The sequence below is a fragment of the Mesocricetus auratus genome, unplaced genomic scaffold (assembly GCF_017639785.1).
Source record: "Mesocricetus auratus isolate SY011 unplaced genomic scaffold, BCM_Maur_2.0 contig_3207_pilon_obj, whole genome shotgun sequence".
In the NCBI taxonomy this organism is placed as follows: domain Eukaryota; kingdom Metazoa; phylum Chordata; class Mammalia; order Rodentia; family Cricetidae; genus Mesocricetus; species Mesocricetus auratus.
In genome coordinates, this window is record NW_024429318.1 from 1 (window position 1) to 20,624 (window position 20,624).

The following is a 20,624-nucleotide window of genomic DNA, read 5'->3' on the forward strand; positions in this document are numbered from 1 at the left end:
ATGTAGAAGAATGCAGATCGATCCATGTTTATCACCATGCACAAAACTCAATTTCAAATGGATCAAAGACCTCAACATAAATCCAGCCAAAACTGACCAACTTAGAAGAGAAAGTGGGTGGTACCCTTGAACGAATTGGTACAGGAGACAGCTTCCTGAACATAACACCACTAGCACAGACAGTGAGATCAACAATTAATAAATGGGACCTCCTGAAATTGAGAAGCTCTGTAGGGCAAAGGACACAGTCGGCAAGACAAAAAGGTAGCCCACAGAATGGGAAAAATATTCACTAATCCCACATCTGACAGAGGGTTGATCTCCAAAATTTTCAAAGAACTCAAGAAGCAAGTCTCCAAAACATCAAAGGACCCAATTAAAAAGTGGGCTGCAGAACTACATAGAGAATTTTCAGTAGAGGAGTCTAAAATGGCTGAAAGGCACTTGAGAAAATGTTCAACAATCTTAGCCACCCGGCAAATCCAAATCAAAAGAACTGTGAGATACCATCTCACTCCTGTCAGAAAGGCTAAAATCAAAAATACTAATGACAATTTATGCTGGAGAGGATGAGGTGAAAGGGGGACACTCCTCCATTGCTGGTGGCAGTGCCAACTGGTTCAGCTTGTTTGGAAATAAGCATGGAGGTTCCTCAGAAAAATGGGAATAAACCTACCACAAGACCCAGCAACTCCACTCGTAGGCAAATATCCAAATGATGCCCATTCATACAACAAAGATGTCTGTTCCACTATGTTCATAGCAGCATTATTTGTAATAGCCAGAACTTGGAAGCAACCTAGATGTCCCTCAACCAAATAGTGGATAGAGAAAATGTGGTACATTTACACAATGGAGTACTATACAGTAGAAAAAAACAATGGAATCCTGAGATTCTTAGGCAAATGGATGAAACTAGAAGAAACCATCCTGAGTGATGTAACCCAGTCACCAAAAGAGAAACATGGCATGTACTCTCTCATATATGGATTTTAGACATAGATCTGTGGAGTGCCAGCCTACAGTCCCATTGTCAGAAAGTCTGGGAAACAGAAACCTCATTCAGTGGCTTATGGAAGAAGAGGCAGACTCCCTCTTCTTCTGAGCTGAACTCAAGAAAGCCAGTAACAGAGAGGAAGGACTGATGACCAAAGGCATTAAGACTGGCTGGTTTAACCCCCAGAAACAGCTGAGCTCACAAAGGTTAACTCTTGAATCCCAGGCATGAGCCAGGGAATCCAGCAGGGGACTGATAAAGACCCCCTGAATGTGGGTGTCAGTGAGGAGTCCTAGGTAATCTATTGAGCCTTGGGCAGCAGATCAGTACCCATCCCGAGTATACACACTGACTTTGGACTCCCATCCAACAATGTGTGGTGCACTCTCACCCTGAACTCTTGGGGAAGGTTCTAGGCCCTGCCCTATATGAAATGACAGACTATGGACACCCCCACGGAGGGCCTCACCCTCCCTGGGGGAATGAGGGGATAATGGGGGGGTTGAGGGGATGGCACGGGAGGAGGGGAGGGAAAGGGAGAGGGACCTGGAACTGACATGTGAGGCAACCCTGTTTATCTAAATTTAAACTGCAAAATAAATTAAAAAATTAAAAAAACACACTCAGCAACAGAAAAACCAATATGACTCTGTCAGAGTCTAGAGAATCTACACCAGCAAGACCTGAAAATCCCAATGCAGTTGAAGCAGAAGAGAATGACCTTACAATGTCATGAAAATGATAGAAGCCTTTAAGTAGGATATGAAAAAAACCCTTACAGAAATGAAAGAAAAAAACAAACCACAAAGTAAAGAAATGGTGGAAAAGACAAAGCAAAAATTGCAAGAAATATTTCAAACACTGCAAGGGTTGAAAGCTGATACAAAGACAATAAAAATACACAATAAAATACTAGCAAATCAAATCCAAGAACACATCAGAAAAATCATCCACCATGATCAAGTAGGCTTCATCCCAGGGATGCAGGAATGTTTCTACATACAAAAATCCATCAATGTAATGCATCATATAAACAATCTGAAAAAAACACATGATCATCTCACTAGATGCTAAAATGCCTTTGACAAAATCAAACACCCCTTCATAATAAATGTCTTGGAGAGATCAGGGATAACAGGAACATATTTAAATATAATAAAGGCAAAATATAGCAAACTGACAGTCAATCTCAAATTAAATGGAGAGAACCTCCATGAGATTCCTCTAAAATCAGGAATGAGACATGGTTGTCACCTCTCTCCATAACTATTTAATATTGTTCTTGAAGTTCTAGCTAGAACAATAAAGACAACAAAAGGATATCAAGGGGATTCAAATTGGAAAAGAAGTCAAACTATTTGCAGATGGTATGATAGTTTACATAAGTGACCTGAAAAACTCTACCAGGGAACTCCTACAGCTGATAAACACCTTCAACAAAGCGGCAGAATACAAGATCAACTCAACATATCAGGAGCTCAACTATATACAGATAATAAAAGGGATGAGAAAGAAATCAGAGAAACATCACTCTTTACAGTTGCCACAACATAAAATACCTTGTGGTACCGCTAACCTAAACAAATGAAAGACCTGTAGAGTTAAATCCTCGAGTCTTTAAAGAAAGAAATTAAAGAAGATACCAGAAAATGGAAGCATTTAGCACGATCTTGCATAGGTAAGATCCATGTAGTAAAAATGAAAATCTTGCTAAAAGCAATCTACAGATTCAATGAAATCTTCATCAGATTCCAGCACAATACTTCATAGACCTTGAAACAACAATTATCAACTTTATATAAAAAAACCAAAAGACCCAGGATAGCCAAAAGAACCCAGTACAATAAAGGGACATCCAGAGGCTTCAGCATCCCTGACTTTAAGCTCTATTATAGATCCTGAAAACAGATTGGTATTGGCACAAAATAGACAGGTAGACAAATGAAATCGAATTGAAGACCATGATATTAGCCCACATACCTATGAACATGTGATTTTTGACAAAGAACCTGAAATTAAACAATGGAAAATGAAAATATCTTAAACAAATGGTGCTGGCATAACTGGATGCTGGCATGTAGAAGACTGCAGATATATCCATGTCTATTGCCATGCACAAAACTTAAGTCCAAATGGATCAAAGACCTCAACATAAATCCAGCCACACTGAATCTCTTAGAAGAGAAGGTAGGTGATACCCTTGAACAAATTGGTACAGGAGACCACTTCCTGAACATAACTCCAGTAGCACAGACACTGAAATAAACAATTAATAAATGGGACCTCCTGAAACAGAAGCTTTTGTAGGGCAAAGGACACAGTCAGTAAGACTAAATGGCAGCCAACAGAATGGGAAAAAATATTCACCAACCCTACATCTGGAAGAGGGCTGATCTCCAAAATTTACAAAGAACTCAAGAAGCAAGTCACCAAAACACCTTCCGATTAAAAAGTGGGGTATGGAACTAAATAGAGAATTTTCAATAGAGGAATCTAAAATGGCTGGGAGACATATAAGAAAGTGCTCAACATCCATAGCCATCAGGTAAATGCAAATGAAAACAACTCTTCGATACCATCTCACTCCTGTCAGAATGGCTAATAACAAAAACACCATTGAAAGTCTATGCTGGAGAGGATGTGGAGAAAAGGGAACACTGCTTCAGTGCTGGTTGGAGTGCAAACTCATACAGTCACTTTGGAAATCAGTATGTAAGTTCTTCCAGAAAATGGAAATCAGTGTACCACAAGATGGAGCAATTCCACTCATAGGAATATACCTAAAAGATGCACATTCATACAACAAGAACGTATGTTCAACCGTGTTCATATAGCCCTTATTTGTAATAGCCAGAACCTGGAGGAAACCTAGATGTCCCTCCACTGAAGAATGGATGGAGAAAATGTGGTATAATTACACAATAGAGCACTATTCTGGGGGAAATAAACACAATGTAATCTTGAAATTCGTAGGCAAATGGAAGGAACTAGAAGAAACCACCCTGAGTGAGGTAACCCAGTCACAACAAGATAAAAATATTTACTCACTCATATGTGAATTTTAGACTTAGAGCAAAGGAGTACCAGCCTATAATCCACAACACCAGAGGAGCTAGGAAACAAGGAGAACCCTAAGTGAGACAGACATACATGGTCCCCAAGAGAAGGGGAAAGGGACAAGATCTCCTGAGCTAATTGGGAGCATGGTGGTAGGGGAGTGAGAGATAGAAGAAAGAGAAGGGGAGAAGAGGAGGGGAGAAGGACAGGAGAAAGCATGAAGATGGAGTCTGGGGAAGAATAGAGAAGAGTAAGAAAACAGATACCATAATAGAGGAAGCCATTATAGGTTTAAAGAGATATCTGGCACTAGCAAAATGTGCAGAGATCTACAAGGTTGACCCCAACTAACACTCTAAGCAACAGTCGAAAATCTGTCATAAATACCCTTCTCTGATATTGAGATTGACGAGTACCTTATATTGCATCCTAGAGTCTTTATCTAGTAGTTGATGGAAACAAGCAGACACCCACAGCTAAACACTGAGATGTGTTGGGGAAGTCCTGTTTACATGTCAAAAAAGCACTGTTGTCCAACAGGGAAGCAAGATACGTGGGACTAGGGGTCAAGGAGGACTCTGGGTAGGAGAAACACAGGGAGTCAAGATGTAACCGCCCTGAAACTTCTCCGGTAAGAGAAATACTTAGATTAGCAATTATGGGATAAATACTTAAGTCAGAGCTACCCAGTAAGAAACAAGCAAGGCCAACAGCTTCATAATTAATAGAGTGTCTTGTGTGTTATTTGGGGACTACAACGTAGCAGAGCCCAGGAGACTGGTGGGTGAAAAACCAAGCCGATGGCAAGGAAAAGTCTTCTCTTTACATAAGAAATGAACTCTGGAATACAGTTGTAGAAAGAGAGGAGTGATGAGCAAAGGGGTCAAGACCAGACTGGAGAAACCCACAGAAATAGCTGACCTGAACAAGGGGTTGCTCATGGACCCCAGACTGATATCTGGGAAACCAGCATAGGACTGTTCTGGAACCCCTGAATGAGGATGTCAGTTGGAGGTCTGGTTAATCTTTGGGGCCTCTGGTAGTGGATCAGTATTTATCCCTAGTACACGAAAGGACTTTGGGATCCTCCACCACAGAGAAGGATACTCTCTCAGCCTAGACACACGCAGAAGGATCTAGGCTCTGCTCCAAATGGTGTGATAGAATTTGAAGATCTCCTATGGAAGGCCTCACCCTCCCTGGGAAGCATAAGTGGATGGGATAGGGGACTGGTGAGGGGCAGGAGAGGAGGGAGGGAGAGGGAACTGGGATTGGCATGTAAAACAATCTTGTTTCTAATTTAAATTAAAAAAGGAAAAAATGACAGCAGATATTGGTGCGGACATAGGGAAAGAGGCACACTATTCATTGCTGGTATGAGTTCAAACTGGTAAAACTGCTATGGAAAGCAGTGTGGAGGTACCTCAAAAAGCTAGAAATAGATCTATTACCAGATCTAGCTTTATCACTTCTGTCTGATACCCAAAGGACCATACATCTTATCACAGAGATACTTTCTTACACATGGTCACTGCTGCTCCCTTCACAATAGTCAAAAATTAGATTAATCCAAGATACCTGCCAATTGATGCATGAATAATGAAAATATGGCATATTTACACAGTGTTGTATTATTCAGCTGCTAAGAGAGACACAAATGTTGAAATTTGCAAAAAAACTAGATGGAGCTACAATGTATCTGTTTGATCTTGAAAAGATTACCTAATGTGATTGTAAATTGGATTGTAATAGGTGGATAACTAGAACTGTGAGTGATGTTTTCCTGAATATTTGGGAGTAGTGAGGGTAGAATGTGATAACAGAAAGCTTATTTAAACCGTAAGAGGAATCATAGCAGTGCAGAAACACATTTAACCCACAGCTGCCCTGCACACCACAGTGTGTTAGAGAAACATATTCATCCCTGTATATTGTACGTTTTTTCACTGAAGGACGCCTGGTGGATCCAACTCCCATGGTTACAGTTCACCAAACGAATCCAAAGATAAGGTAAAGTGTCTGTTCATGGATTTAATTTCCTGATCTGAACTGGGATTGTGTGGCTCTTACTTTTCAACGTTCCAATGGCCAACCTACCACCATTTTATTTCATTTTATTTTATTGGTTTTTCAAGATAAGGTATTGTAGTAATATATCATTTAAGATTTATTAAAGCTTCCCTGGGGATTCAGAAAGCCAAGTCACCTCAAGCTATAGAGTTCAGGCAGTGGTGGTACACACTTGTAATCCCAGGACTCAGGAGACAAAGGCAGATGGATCTCTGAGTTCAAGGCCACCTAGTGTTCAGTGAGATTGAATCAGTCTAAATGAGCAGCAGAGCTCACACATTTAATCCCAGCACTAGAGAGGTATAAAAGGTAGGAGCAGGGTCTTTAGGAGTCTGTCTCAGGATTCTCCTGCCAGGTTGTTTAGAGCATAGCAGTGTGGGGTTGTAAGTGTGAGGTTTGGTGGAGCCAGGATCACCTTTCAGCCGGAGGCAGAGGTAAGATTTAGTGGCCCGGCTGTTTTACTTTTCTGATCTTGAGTTTGAAGTTTGGACCCCAGTATCAGTCTGTGGGTCTTTTATTTTTCATGTTACAGGATTTCTCTGTTACTTTGAAGCCTGTTCTGTAAGTCACCAGGCTGGCCTCAAACTCACAGAGATCTGCCTACCTCTGCCTCCCAGGTGCTGGGATTAAAGGTGTGCACCTGTCCCTACTTTATTCAGACAGTTTGTCAAAGAAAAGTATTTTCTGGAACTCAGCATAATATGGCTTATTTTCCTGGCATATGATTTTTATGCTGTTAGTTAATTATTCTGATTTCATTATCTCACCTTTCCTTGTGCTATTCTTTTTGAAAACATTTACTAATTGACCCTAGTTTACAGAAATTACTTATAGTTGCTTCTGTATCTGAGTCTGTCTATGACCATTCTGACTCATGGTGTTTTGCTTCTTCAATACTTGTCTGCATAAAGCAATTCAGCTCTCAGTTGTGTCTGATGGAGCATGCCTTTAATGCCAGCACTTGGCAACCAGAGACAGGTGGATCTCTTAATTTGAAGCCATTCTAATTTACAGAAGCCCAGGACAGCCAGGGTTACACAAAGAAACTTTGTCTGGACAAAACAAACCAACCCCCACACACAGACTTTATCCTTTAAATTTACATTACCTTGGTTATCTGTACATGAGAGAAAATGTTATCCACTTGTGAATTTACATATGGTGAAATAAATATCTTACAAAGATGTTACTTATCCTCAATTGTAACATGAAAAATAAAAGACCCAGAGACTGAAACTGGGCTTCAAACTTCAAGCTGAAGAACAGAAGAGCAAAGTAGCAGGCCACTAGCTCTCAACTCTAGCTGAGGCTGCTTGGGCTGATCCTGCTGTCTCTCCTCAGCATGTCTGGAGAAACTTCAATGTGGCTGGAGAATGAATGCACTATATTGAGACCTTGCTATTGTTTTATATACCTCAAATGAGTTCTGGGATAAAGGATGTGAGCTATAATTCTCTTATAGACTGATTCAATATTGATTATATCTGGGTAACCTTGAATTCACATTGATCCATCTACTTCTGAGTCCTAGGATTAAAGTCATGTACCACTACTTCCTAGATTCTGGCTTCTGGGATTAAAGGTGTGTGCCCAGCTGCTATGGCTTGTTACTGATCTTGCTTTATGAGTCCTCAGGGAAGCTCTAATAAGTCATATGTTATATATAACAGAATTATAGATATTACTAGAGAATATATTAATTTATTTTGGGGATATAGTAATAATATTTAATGTATAATAAAGATGTATATTAATACATATGTTTAACTATATATGTGTGTGTATATATGTGCATATATAGACATATATTATATATAGTACAATAATATAAATGTATAATAATGTAAATGATGCAGTTGTGCTCATGCTGCCTCTATGCTGCAGGTGGACTCAGTCTCCTTGACTTCAAGAAGTGGAACTGGTTCATTCAACAAACACTCTTGACATTGATGTCAGTGACAAGAGTGAAATTTCCTTCAGTCAAGTCATATTCATTGCATTTTCTATGCCTGTTCTTCCATGAACTCATGAGGAATTACTATTATCATTTAAAAATTAGATTTAATTAACCAAAATATTTGCTGTGTGTTGTCATGTGGCTGCCATGGTGATTACAGAAATCAGAGAACAACTTCTAGGATTTGGATCCCTTCTCCCACCATGTATGTTCTAGGAACTGGACTCCATGGACCTATCTTGCCAGTCCAAGATATATACACACACATATTTTTCCCAGTGCTGGGGATAGAACATAGGACCTTGGGAATACCAGGCAAAAACTGTAACACTGAGCTACACTCTAACAAGCACTTTGTGACTTCTATTAATAATGCTAATCAGGATATTGTTACTTATTTTCTACAAGTCATATGCCGGTAACCATAGCTGCTTCAGGTTCATGACTATAACAACTATCTTAAGTCCAGAATAAAACATTCCTCCCTGTTCTCTGGCTCTTATGTTTCCCAATTCAGATTGTCTTCAGTGTTCTCTATGCTTGGGACATGTTATAGATGCCCCACTTAGGTTTGAGCATGCACAGTGTTCTATTCTTGGCACTTTGAGCAAGTCTAAGTTTCTGCACTAATTGATGTTCATGCATAAAGAAGCTTCTCTCACTTGTTGCTGCTCTAGCTGGCAGCATGAACCTGGGAGAGCTGGGCCTAAAAATGAGGCAGACTACAGTCTTGTGCAATAATCCACTTTACTCAGAGAATCAGGCAATTTATACTCCGAGGCCTAAGAAAAATCACATGAGTAAGGTGTTCAATCACAAGGACAAGTCCCAAGTGACAAAAATACATTTTTCCATAGAGGCTAATGAATAACAACACATGAAGTAAACTCACTCCTATCTGCTACCACTAGGGGGAGCATGGAAACACATTCCCAGAACATTTTTGTGTTTTGATGAAAATGAGGTCACAAGGCTCTTGTTCTGTTTTCTTATGAGCCTCAGCATTCTCACACAACTCTGTTTCTTGACTATGTTCCACCACTAACCGGGCTTGAGAGTAGCACAGATATATGGGTATAAACACTAATATTTTGAAGGCTGTTTGATAACATGACAATTTAGCAATGGTCTCTTCCTTCTTGATCAAACAGAAACAAGGCAAATTATATAAGTATTGATGCCATGTAATGATGCAGTTAAACTCAATATAAAGTTGTGCTTTCTATTTTATATAGTTATTTTTATTTGTGTGTATGTCTCTCTTCCACATCTGTATGTGGCTAAGGTGGCCAGAAGACAGAGCTTGAGTTACAGGCAGTTGTGAGCAGCTGGCCCTGAGGGCTGGGAACCAAAGTTGTTCTCTTTGGAAGAACATGAAAGTCTCTTAAGCATCGAGAGCCTCCCTCACACCACAAGGTAATTTTTATGAAAGAAAATTGTGGAAATTAATGAGTCAAGTGCTGAAATTAATGAAAAAGTTTTTATATTAAAGAACATCAGTTATTGGGCTGGAGAGATGGCTCAGCAGTTAAGAACACTGGGCTGGCTACTCTTTCAGAGGACCCCAGCACCCACATGGTGGTTGGCAACTATCTGTCACTCCATTCCCTTGGGATTAGATGTCCCCTTCTGGCTTCTTGAGCTTGGGACCTGTACATACTGCACAGGCATACATGCAGACAAGACACTCATACACATAAAAGATTTTTTAAAAATTAAAATTAGTTATTCTTCATATCAAACTGTTATCAAAGGTCACAGAAAAAACTGAGAAGCACAATGTCAATGAGGTGGATTTGACAGAAAACCTGAACCTTGGTGCTGCAACTTCAGTTCTTCAAGCACTTGATGAAAAGGCTAAAGACCAAGTGGAGAACCAAGTAGAGCATGGGTAAGGCTATAGTGATTATTTAACAGCAGACCCTATTCTCCACTGAAGCTTGTGTGCCTGATGAACATGTCCTATACTTCTTAGACCTGAGACACTCTGTCTTGCATGATCATTAGATGTTAATCAACAACCAGATGCTATTATTTCCCATTCTGCTGACATATTTTATTAAAATGGCAACCAGTGTTGGCAAATTTGAGAATAAAGCATTTGCAAGCACTGTCATTGAAATCAGTGAACAGATTTTCAAGGTTAATGTATTATGTGTGGCATGTATCAGAATTTCTAATATTTTACTCTTTTAAACCTAAGTGTTTACTCAGGAAGATCATTCTGAGGTGGAAAAATATTCCTTGTGAAGACATATGTATACATGATTTTAAAGATATTTATTTGTTTTATACTAAAGGTGACTATATGTTATATGTACATATCAAGGGTATATAATATACATAATAAACACACTAATAACAATATGTTTCATATGTTTGTATGCTGAGGGTGTGGCTATTCATGGTGAAATCATAAATTTTGTACGTTCTCTAAACAGTCTTCAAGATACTGAAGTTGTCATATTCATAGACTAATGAATTTTAAAGTTTTAACATGAAAGATTTAGAATATGGTTTCATGGTGTCAGACTGATCCAGCAGAGAAGAACATGTTTATTCAATTTGTTATATTTTGATGTCTAAACATTACAAATCTTAATACATTGCCTTGGGAGATTTACACTAGACAAGGTCCATGGAACTTGTATTCATACTTGTATTTCTGTGGTAAGAGGTTATTGTTGGGTTGGAATATTTTCATCTAATTCAATATAGAAGCTGTAAGTTCAAAAATGAACTATCACACATAGATTTTTAAACATTAAAAATTCATATTGCCCACTGCCAAATTTTGAAAAAAGTAGTAGCTTGATGCAAAAATAAAAATCATATCCCTATTCATTGCAAAAATTATGTGTAAGAAAATATGTACATTGTCTATGCAGAATGGAATTTAACTATTCATTAAGGAATTCCATAATATCATCATGAGAATCTATAATTTAATCAGATGAAACAACTAAATTTATTAAGTGACAACTTAGTTTAGTAAGCAGGTGTCCAAAATTGCCTAAGTTAAAGTAGTCTTATGTTTGTTTATGTATCTATTCATGAATGTTGAGACCAAAGAACAGTCACCTGCCAGTCCACCATATTGAGACACTGCCTCTCATTGGCACAGATTTCACCAGGAAGCTCCAGGGTTTTTGCCATTTCTGTCTCCACAGGACTGATTACTGATTACAAGTGCACATGACCACATGTAAGTTTAGAGAAAATTATTGCTTTAAAACTTACTTTCGTGCATGTGTGTGTGCAGTATGCATGTGTACATCAGAGGACATTTTACAGAAGTCACTTTTCTCATGCCACTCTGTACATCCTGAGTATTGTACTCACATCTTCAGGATTGGCGGTGGGAGATTTTATCACTGAACTATCTCACCCACCCCATACCTCGCTTTCTAGTTTGTCATTTGGAGGGTTGAACCCAGGTCCTCAGGTTTGTAAAAGGAAGACTTTACCAGTTGAGCCGTCATCAGCTCCATCCTGTAGCTTTTGAAAAAAATTATAGGTGGGCATGGTGGTTCCTGAGGCAGGAGAATTGGGAATTTTGACCACACAGACACTTTCTTAGACAAAAAAACTTATTCTATGTCCATATGACACTAAATGAGCCGGATTTCATCTGCTCTTAGAAGATAAGCATGGCTACCTGTGGTTAATACTTGGATGGGGGAACTCCCCAAATTATTTACAATCCTATGGTGTTATCTGTAATTATAATAAAATAGGATGATAATATGGATTAATTTTTTATTATGTCTCTTAAAGTCATCTGAAGATTATTACTTTCTGCCATAAAATATGGAAATTCTGGACTTGAATTCTAAATCTTTTATTCAGCCAGCTGCTGGGACTGTGGCAACACAGCCAGTCTCTGCCTATATTCTACCTTTACACAGTAGCTAGTAGGCTGTGAAAACTAAAGTAAGTGAAACACAAGCCCAGTCCTTAGAATAGTGAGTACCACATGAGTCATAGTTCCCAAGGAAAAACTGCCTTATGTTCTGTCACTAAGTGTTCACCATGTATAAAGAAGAAAAATACTATTTCAAAATGAGTTTTATTGACGAAAAATATTTTTGCTGAAAATTAGAGTAGAAATCTTCGTGTATTTATTTCTATAAAATAACGCATTTTTGCCTTAACTGGTAGGATAATGAACTAAAACTTTTCGTTTTATGATGGTGGTAGTGATAATACATTTCTGATTCCTAGTTCTTGTCCTGTTTACAATCCTATTCTTGCATATGTAGTCATTGTAGTTCAAATAGTCATAACGTATTATGGAAAGAAGGAAAATTGAAATTTGTGTTTAATACATTTGATATTTTTCTGAAAAGATTTTATGTTCTTGTAGGTCTGTGATGAAAACTTCCAAAGCAATGAATAAGGTATGGAAAAATTAATTTAAAATAGCCTAATTAAAATACAGTGTAAAACACAAGCCAATACATCATTAATTTAAAAATATATTATGAGAGTAAAATTAAAAAACTGTATTTTTAGTCATATGTAGACATTTTGAAAAAGATTATTAAGGAAAAGTAACCCTGGGGTGGCTGAGGAGGAGGGCAGGGGAGGAGGAGAGGGAGAGTGAGGTGGGACTGACATGTGAAAAAGTTGTTTCTAACTTAAATACAAAAGGAAGATGAGAAAAAAGAAAGAGTAACCAATGTAAAGCTATCTTTTCTATGAAATATATATCTATGTTTTTTGTTGTTTTTGAGGCAAGGTCTCACTGTGTATCCTTGATTGGCCTGAAACTCACTACTTAGACCAGACTATCCTGGAACTCATAGATATTCACCAGCTTCTTCTTCTTGAGATTAAAAGTGTGCTTAACTACACCCAGAATATCTGTTTGGTAACATAAAAAATTGGATACTACCCACATCTTTAGTGTTTGGTAAAAATAACCTATAGACATCTGAAATTGCTGCTACTCATTTTGTAGGTCAAAGAAGTAATTAATAAGTTTGGCCCTAATGCATTTGTCAAGCATGAAAGAATCTCAGAGGACTGTGAGATGCTCAATTTTGACAGGATCTTGTCACTCATAGAAGAGCTCATGAAGCAGAGCAAAGGTAAGAGTGCTGCACATGTGTGTTTGTGTGTGTGTGTGTGTGTGTGTGTGTGTGATAGAGATGAGTACACACTGCTTAGAGCTGCCCGATAGGACAAGGGTGTATTAGAGTATTGTCAATGTCACTGATTGGCTTTATATCAAAGAAGAGTGAGAGCTAGTCTCAGCAGGAGAAGACACCAAGCCCACTGAGCTTCAGTGAGTGATTGCTGGTAGCTCACTGTGTTGTGATTTAGCATGTCGTGTGGTTTTAGCATGTAGATTACATGATAAACAACAGGCTTCAGACTAGGCAGCCAACATAATGTATAAATTAATTACCCAGGATTCCGGGTGCTGAGAAATCTAATACCAGTCACTGGTGGACCTAACTGAGGGTATAATTAGTTCCTCACGAGTAGTTTTTGCCTTTTTCTTGCATCTTCCCTGGGCTGGAGGAATGAAGCAGCTCACTAGAGTCACTTTGATGAAGAATGCTAAAGCTCTTCATGGTGGCTCTGCCCACACCAAATAACCAGCTCCTCACAGCCCCATCTGACAATACACCAGTGCTGTGGTTACACCGCATAATGCAAATTTTGACGAGATTCACTACAATGACAGGTTTTGTTCATTGGTTCCTTTCTTTTACTGAGTTTGTATTATATATTACCTTCTATATTTTCTTTTACAAATATTTTATTTTTACTAAGAGTATGTGCTACATATTCCCCTTTTAAAAATTAATTAAAACATCATCTAGCTGTCTTGTGTGTGTGCATGCACACACCTTGTGTTTGTACACCTGGTGTTAGGCTGTGTGTACCTGTGCACATGTATAGACCAGAGGAGAATCCTGTAGCTTATTCCTTTGGGGTATTGTTTAACTGAAGCTGAAACTAGGTTAGCATAATAGCGGCACTCCTCTTGTCTCCAGCTCTCAAAGTCTGGGATTCCAGCTGCACATGTATGATCTTGCACAGCTTTTTATATGGGTGCTGGAGATTTGAACTCAGGTTCCTATGCTCATACAACTAGCAAATGCTCTTATGCACTGAGCTATCTCTCATAACCCTAGTTGGATCTAATTTTTATCCACTTGTATATTTTTACCATTTTGGGGGTATTGGTGTTCATGTGTTCATATGTGTGTGTGTGTGTGTGTGTGTGTGCATGTGTGCATGCAAGCACATTCATGTGTGTATGCATATCTGTACCTATATCTATGTTATTTGATGCCAGGCATCTTTTCTCTGTTCTCCACTATAATTTTTTGAGACAGCATGTCTCATTGAGCCTGACATACCCTAATTCAGTTGGGTTAGCAAGCTAATGAACTTCAGGTGTCCTCCTGTCGGTGCCTCCCAGCATTAAGATGGCAGGATGTGCCATCATGCATAACTTAAAAAAAGATCTAAACTCAAATTTGGATAGCTTGCATAGTAAACACTTAAATGACTGAGACCTTCTTCCTGATATCATCCTTTCACACATTTCACACCATTTTAACTTCATGTGTTTACTTATAAAAGGTTTATACATGAAGAATTTGTGTCAAGAATGCCATTCCACTGCATGGTAAAATATATGCACATGTTTTCATTCTCCAAGAACTTAATCTTTTAAACTGCCTGAAAAGTGGAGGTCAGACCAAGAATCTAAACAGCTTCTACAGACAGATTTCCATATTTAATATATCATATATATTGTGAGAGATACATAAAAATAATGAGAAATCACTTAATATAGTGGGCAATTTATTGAAAGGAAGTGCTGTCCATATATGAGTTATTCACATCATGTGACTTTTTCTTTATATTCTCATAAGCCTTGAGCTTACTACAGTGGCAACAAGAAGTGGCCATGAAATTTGTTCAGTATTGTAGCTATACATCTTATCATTGTTTACATTCTTGCCTTTTGCTCAGACTGTGACATCACTCAAGTTTTGTTAACTTAAAATGAAAAGAGAATCTGTGTGTCTTTATAGTAGTAAATGCTAACTATTTAACAGTGACCCATGCACTCGTGATACACATTTCTAGTTATGTGTCCCATCAGTAAATGGGGTTTCAAATAGTCTCATGAGACTGCACAGATCTATTTGTGTTGCTCAAAGGTGATCTCATTAGGGTGCTGTTGGTCATGCTATCTGATGTCTGCGAGTTGGTATCTCTACAAGGGAAGTTTGGTTAAAATTATCTTTCATGTTGCACCTATTTTTCCTCATTTTATTATTGGTGCATGTTGTTTATACATAGTTTGATTCTTCCATTTATTGTTTCTATAACTTGTTTGGTATACTAACACAGAACTTATCTTTGCTATACATTAGATGCATCCTCCTATAGTTCATTCTTGATGACTGAAGCAAGACCTTTCTATTAACTATGGTCCTGTGAATTATGACTCATTCAACCTGACTTATGGGAAGGGACATACTCTTCCTGGCACTTTAATTGTGTCAAATATTGAATCTTTCAGCTCCAGGTCATTTCCTGGAATGTCTGAGTTGATGGGTGCTCTGCAGTATGTCCAAGATTGCATCTCTAGATCTCAGAGCATCCATTCCCCCCTTTTCAGTTCCTTCCTCTCTTGAGTTCTGTCCTGTGATTTTGATCTGCCTTGTTTCACCAAATAACACCTCAGCTCCAGGAGTCTAGTAGAGTCTGAACAACTGTATCCACTTCATCTCCTAACAAAGCCTGAGCTATCTTGTAGCAGGGTGATAGAAAATTAGTGTAATAGAATGTAACTATGTTCATGCCTAATAGGGACAATTTTCTTCCTTGTCAGAAGTACTCCAGTCTTTAAAACATATTTTTTCCTGATTTGAGTTGTGTTATTTCAGGTTGGTGTCAAAACAAGTACCTGTTATTCAAACTTTGTCAGAACTGGAAGGCGGTAGCACCTGGGCAACTGCTGTAGATTATGTACAATGTCCTCTCCACACTGGTCACCTATTTCTTGTTCATGTGTCATGCCTATGCATCTCTTCCATTAGGATGTCAAAACTTGATTTCATTTCAGTGTCATCTGAATTTTTAATGTTTGTGTTCATGTCTGTCTTTCCCATTAGTTTTTAGGCTAAAGTACCATAATTTCCCCAGCCCAATCACAGTTTTCCCTCCATCCTGCCTCTCTTCCCAGTCCGTACAACTTACCCTCCCCTCTCCCCACACCATCTGCTCCTACTCCTTTCTCTTCAGAAAGGGCCGGTCTCCCATGGGTATCAGTCAGTCATGTTATATCAATATGCAGTAAGACTAGGCAACTCCCCTGCTGAGGCTGGATGAGGCATCCCAGTAGAAGAAAAGGGTCCAAAAACAGGTAAGAGAGTCAGTGAAAGGCCCTGCTCCCACTGTTAGGAGACCAAAAAGAAGACCATGACACACCCTGTAACATATGTGCAGTGGGCCTAGTTGAGTCGTATGCAAGCTCTCTGGTTAGTGGATCAGTCTCTGTGAGCCCCCATGAGCCCATGTTTGTTGATGCTGTGACTTTCTTGTCATGTTCTTTGTTCCTCTGGCTCTTAAAATCCTTCCTCATCCTCTTCAACCCTGCTGAATACATACATATAATTAAAAAGAAAAAAGTCTTTAAAAGACAGTGAGGAAATGATCATTGTTTTATGCAAAAATTAAGAAATAGAAGCAGCACAGTAAAGAACAAAATACTGAGCAAGGTGAAGTCTGTTCTTTGGGTTTGCCTTCTGGTTTGTTTTAAGACAGTAATCATGAGCTCTAGACCTGCTGTAAGATTTCTCTTTAATGCACTTTGGACTTGAATTTGTAATTCTACTGCGGCAACCTTTCAAGTGTTGTGGTTATAGGTATGTCCCATCATGTTTCACAATAGATGTTTAAGTATTAAGGCATGAGAACTGCTTTTAATTGACTAACGAATGTTGATTTCACAGCATTATATTTTCAGATCAGTATTTGAGATGCCTCCCACAGTCTTGTCCTTTATCTCCTGCTTAAACCAAGAGATCCTCAATGCATTATGTTACATGATCATTGCCAGCTGATCAGTACTTAGACAGTAACCTATAAATTATAATAAATATACAAAATGGTTTGGTTAATGGAGTTAGTGAATATCCAAGAAGTACAGAGGCGTGTTCTGGGCTTCATGTTGTCATGTGTTGCCACTTTCAGTAGTATGATAAATGACTCAGTGCAACTTCCACAAAGATCTCATCCACTGGTACACCAGCTAAAAGATGATCAGGCACAATCACACTAACACAAACCGCAATTATTTAATGAGGTCCACTTTGTGATATATATTTTCTTAGTGTTTTAATGTAGAGTTGCTAATTTTATCTTCTTAATATTCCACTTAGAAGCTTCATGTCCATTTTGCAGATGAAAAAGTAAGACCAGAAATGTTAACTTGTCTGAGCTGAGTACATAATATATGTTTAAATCATAGTTGGTGAGCTGGTGCTTTGGATATAGAAATAAAGGTCACTGTAGCCAATCTCCCCTGTTGCAAATTTTATCAGTTTGAGTGTTTGGTAATTTCTAAAAACAACACCATGTACTACAGACCTTGCAGACAGGTCCATAAATAAACATTTTTGAAATTATATAGGTATTGTGACACTAGGCATTGTGGACAATGACATCCCTATTGCAGTTGCTGAGATGACTTTATAGGTGTAGCTTATCATAGTCATAGCAACATGCAAAAGAAGAAGAGCTAGTTGTGTTCTATGTAATTAAACTTCAGCATGATGTTTAGGTGGACATTGTGATGCAGAATATTTTTGGGAGGCCCTGGTGGTCAGAGGTTGCAGTCTACCATGGCTTAGCAGCTTTCTCAGAGATTGGCAACATGAAGGAACTCCCCCATCCCAGTGAGGCTTTGTGCTCTCTACCTGCCTTTATTTGCAGAAGATCTCTAGGCCTGGAGGAGGCCTGGCCTTACCTGAAAACTGTTCCTAAGCCTGGGTGCCTGATTTATCTCTAGTGTGATCCTTGGCATAGATCACTGCTGGAGCTCCCCGCTGCTGCAAATATATTAATTAGACATTGTGCTAGGAGCTTTATGACAGGACCATTCTTCCACAGAAGGTAATTAAGACTTGTACTAGGAACTTTATGATAGGAGCCTGCTGTTTAATGCAAGTTAGATGATTCCCCAGCTGCCAAAGCTGAGCTGACTCACTGAAGCTGTCTCATGGAGAGCTGTCTCTGCAGACCCTCAGGCAGTCTGACCCTGCTCACTTTCTGTAGTTGCAGTTTCTGGTTCTGCTTTGTCCCACAATGGTTTAGTCCTAAATAAACACACAGAGGCTTCTATTAATTATAAACTCTTCAGCCGATGGCTCAACCTTCTTACTGGCTAGCTCTCTCTTAATTATTAACCCATTAACTATTAAGGTGTGTATTTTTACGTGGCCTTATCTTAACATAGAACTCCTGGCATGTTCTATCTTCCCAGTGTCTACACAGTGTCTCTGTGTAGCTACTCTCTCTGCCTTCTCCCCAGAATCCTTCTCATCTGGTACCCCCACCCATGCTGCCTGCCTGGCTACTGGCCAATCCATGATTCATTCACCAACTAATAAGAGAAACATTTATACAGAAGGTCATCCCCCACCAACTTTTTTCTTCCCCCACCTCATGGATCGGTGGCTGATGATCACCTAAGAGACTAACAGAATATAATGTTATTTTCCTAGTTCTTTAAAAAAGACTGTAGGTTGTTCATAGGTTACAAGAGATTTCAGTCAATCATGTAGCACAAGGCAGTTTAGTAGCTCTGTCTGTGGCTTTCTCATAAAACAATAGACAGGAAGCAGGAAGAAGAAATTGGATCCAGGGGCAGCAAATACCTTAAAGGCCTGCCATTTTGATTGAGTCCCACCAACCAGGCCCACCTTCTAAATGCTGCATAGCATTCAAAACAGTCTTAAAATCTATGGAGCAAAGCTTCAAAACATAAGAATGTGATGACTACTTCAGATTCAAACCATAGCATTTTACCGCTGACCTCCAAAGGCTCATGGTCATCACATAATACAGACTTTACTTAGTCGAGCTTCAAAGGCCAGTTAATGTGAACAGTGTTCACATTGTTCCAAAATCCAAAGGTTTTTTCTGAAGCTTGAGTCAAATTCTTAGCTTTAAGTCTTTGTAAACTGGAAAGGTTACACAAGTTTTATGGCTATTTCATAATGCACAACAAAAGACAAAGACAGGAAAATATTACTGAAGATTGTTCCCAGAGAAGATGGAAACCCCACAGGACAAATATTAAAACCTAAAGTTACATATGCAGCATCTAGGGTACATGGTGATCTCATCTGATAATTGGCAGATTTAGGCAGCACTGGCTCTTGTCATGTTGGTAGCATGCAGGGTCTGTTTCGTGCTATAGTTCTCTTAACTTCCTGGTACTTCTCTCATTAAATATGTCCTATTACTGATTTCTGCAATGTTATATCATTACACTTATTTCGACATAATGTTCCTTTTCTTCGCTTTATAGATATCCTCAGAGGATATATGAGGGACCGATCCATTCACTTATCCCAGTAGATGACAGATGGGGTGGATGCTGGGGTGAGCCAACTCATATTCCTGGTTCTGGACCTGGGTAGTTCCAGGGTTGGTCAGAGTGCTAGCTCTCCATTATCCTCACCACCATGGTGATCTCCCTGTGTTGTCCTGGAAAGTTCACCCCTTGCAGTGATGAGCAAAGGACATGACCAGTTCTCCTACTTTCAAGTACACTGTGTCAGATCTCCCACACCCACACCTGCAGCAGCTGCTCTACCATGTAGTCCAGGTGTGGAATAGGGGCCTGTCTCTGGAGTGCTGCCACTGATGAGAGGCAGGACCTTCTCTACTGGGGAATTAATGGGCTCAGTATATGGGGTTTGAGGCAGAAGTAAAGGGTATTTCTACTTTGCTCAAGCCTTCGTTTTATAGTCGACTTACAGGGACATTTCTCCCATGCTGACAGACACAGAGATGGCTCTGCCAAGAATTGGCTTAATTTCACTGCCCAGTGGAGGTACAGTATGTCCCCTGCATAGTTTTTCAGCTGCGGGGGACAGGGGCAGATCTCTCACCCTTATGACTTCAGGATAGCTGTCTTCCATTCTTGCTGTTAGATAACTAATGGGGGCAGTTCTCACACACACCTCTGCCAGAAGCTATATTTTGCTGCCCAGGTGAGGGGCGAGGTCTTCTCTCCTGAGAGTTGCAGATGGCCAGAGCCAGGGAGACAGGGCTTACTGCTCTCCTGTCCTTATGCCCTTATGGCCTCCCATTCTCCTCAAGCATTGATGGGTGGGGTGAGGCACAGGATCTCTCATGCCCAACAATTTTACACTTGAATATCACTGTAAACTCTGCTAAAAACAAGAAGAATAACAATGTCACAGCCTTAAGGGTAATGATTTGTAAAATATTTTCACCACTCAATAAACTATCCTGCTATTATTAATTCCAATC

At 39.2% G+C, this 20,624-nt stretch overlaps 1 long non-coding RNA gene across 2 annotated transcripts; it reads left to right on the forward strand.

The window, feature by feature from the left end:
- Positions 1-6,006: 6,006 nt before the first annotated feature.
- Positions 6,007-20,211, forward strand: LOC121137950. Of its 2 annotated transcripts, XR_005875208.1 has the most exons (5): positions 6,007-6,064; positions 8,009-9,497; positions 9,836-9,972; positions 11,206-11,286; positions 12,448-20,211. It is a non-coding gene; the product is annotated as an uncharacterized LOC121137950 (long non-coding RNA). The 2 variants fall into 2 exon arrangements; XR_005875207.1 differs by lacking the exons at positions 6,007-6,064; positions 11,206-11,286 and having other exon boundaries at positions 7,903-9,497.
- Positions 20,212-20,624: the final 413 nt, after the last annotated feature.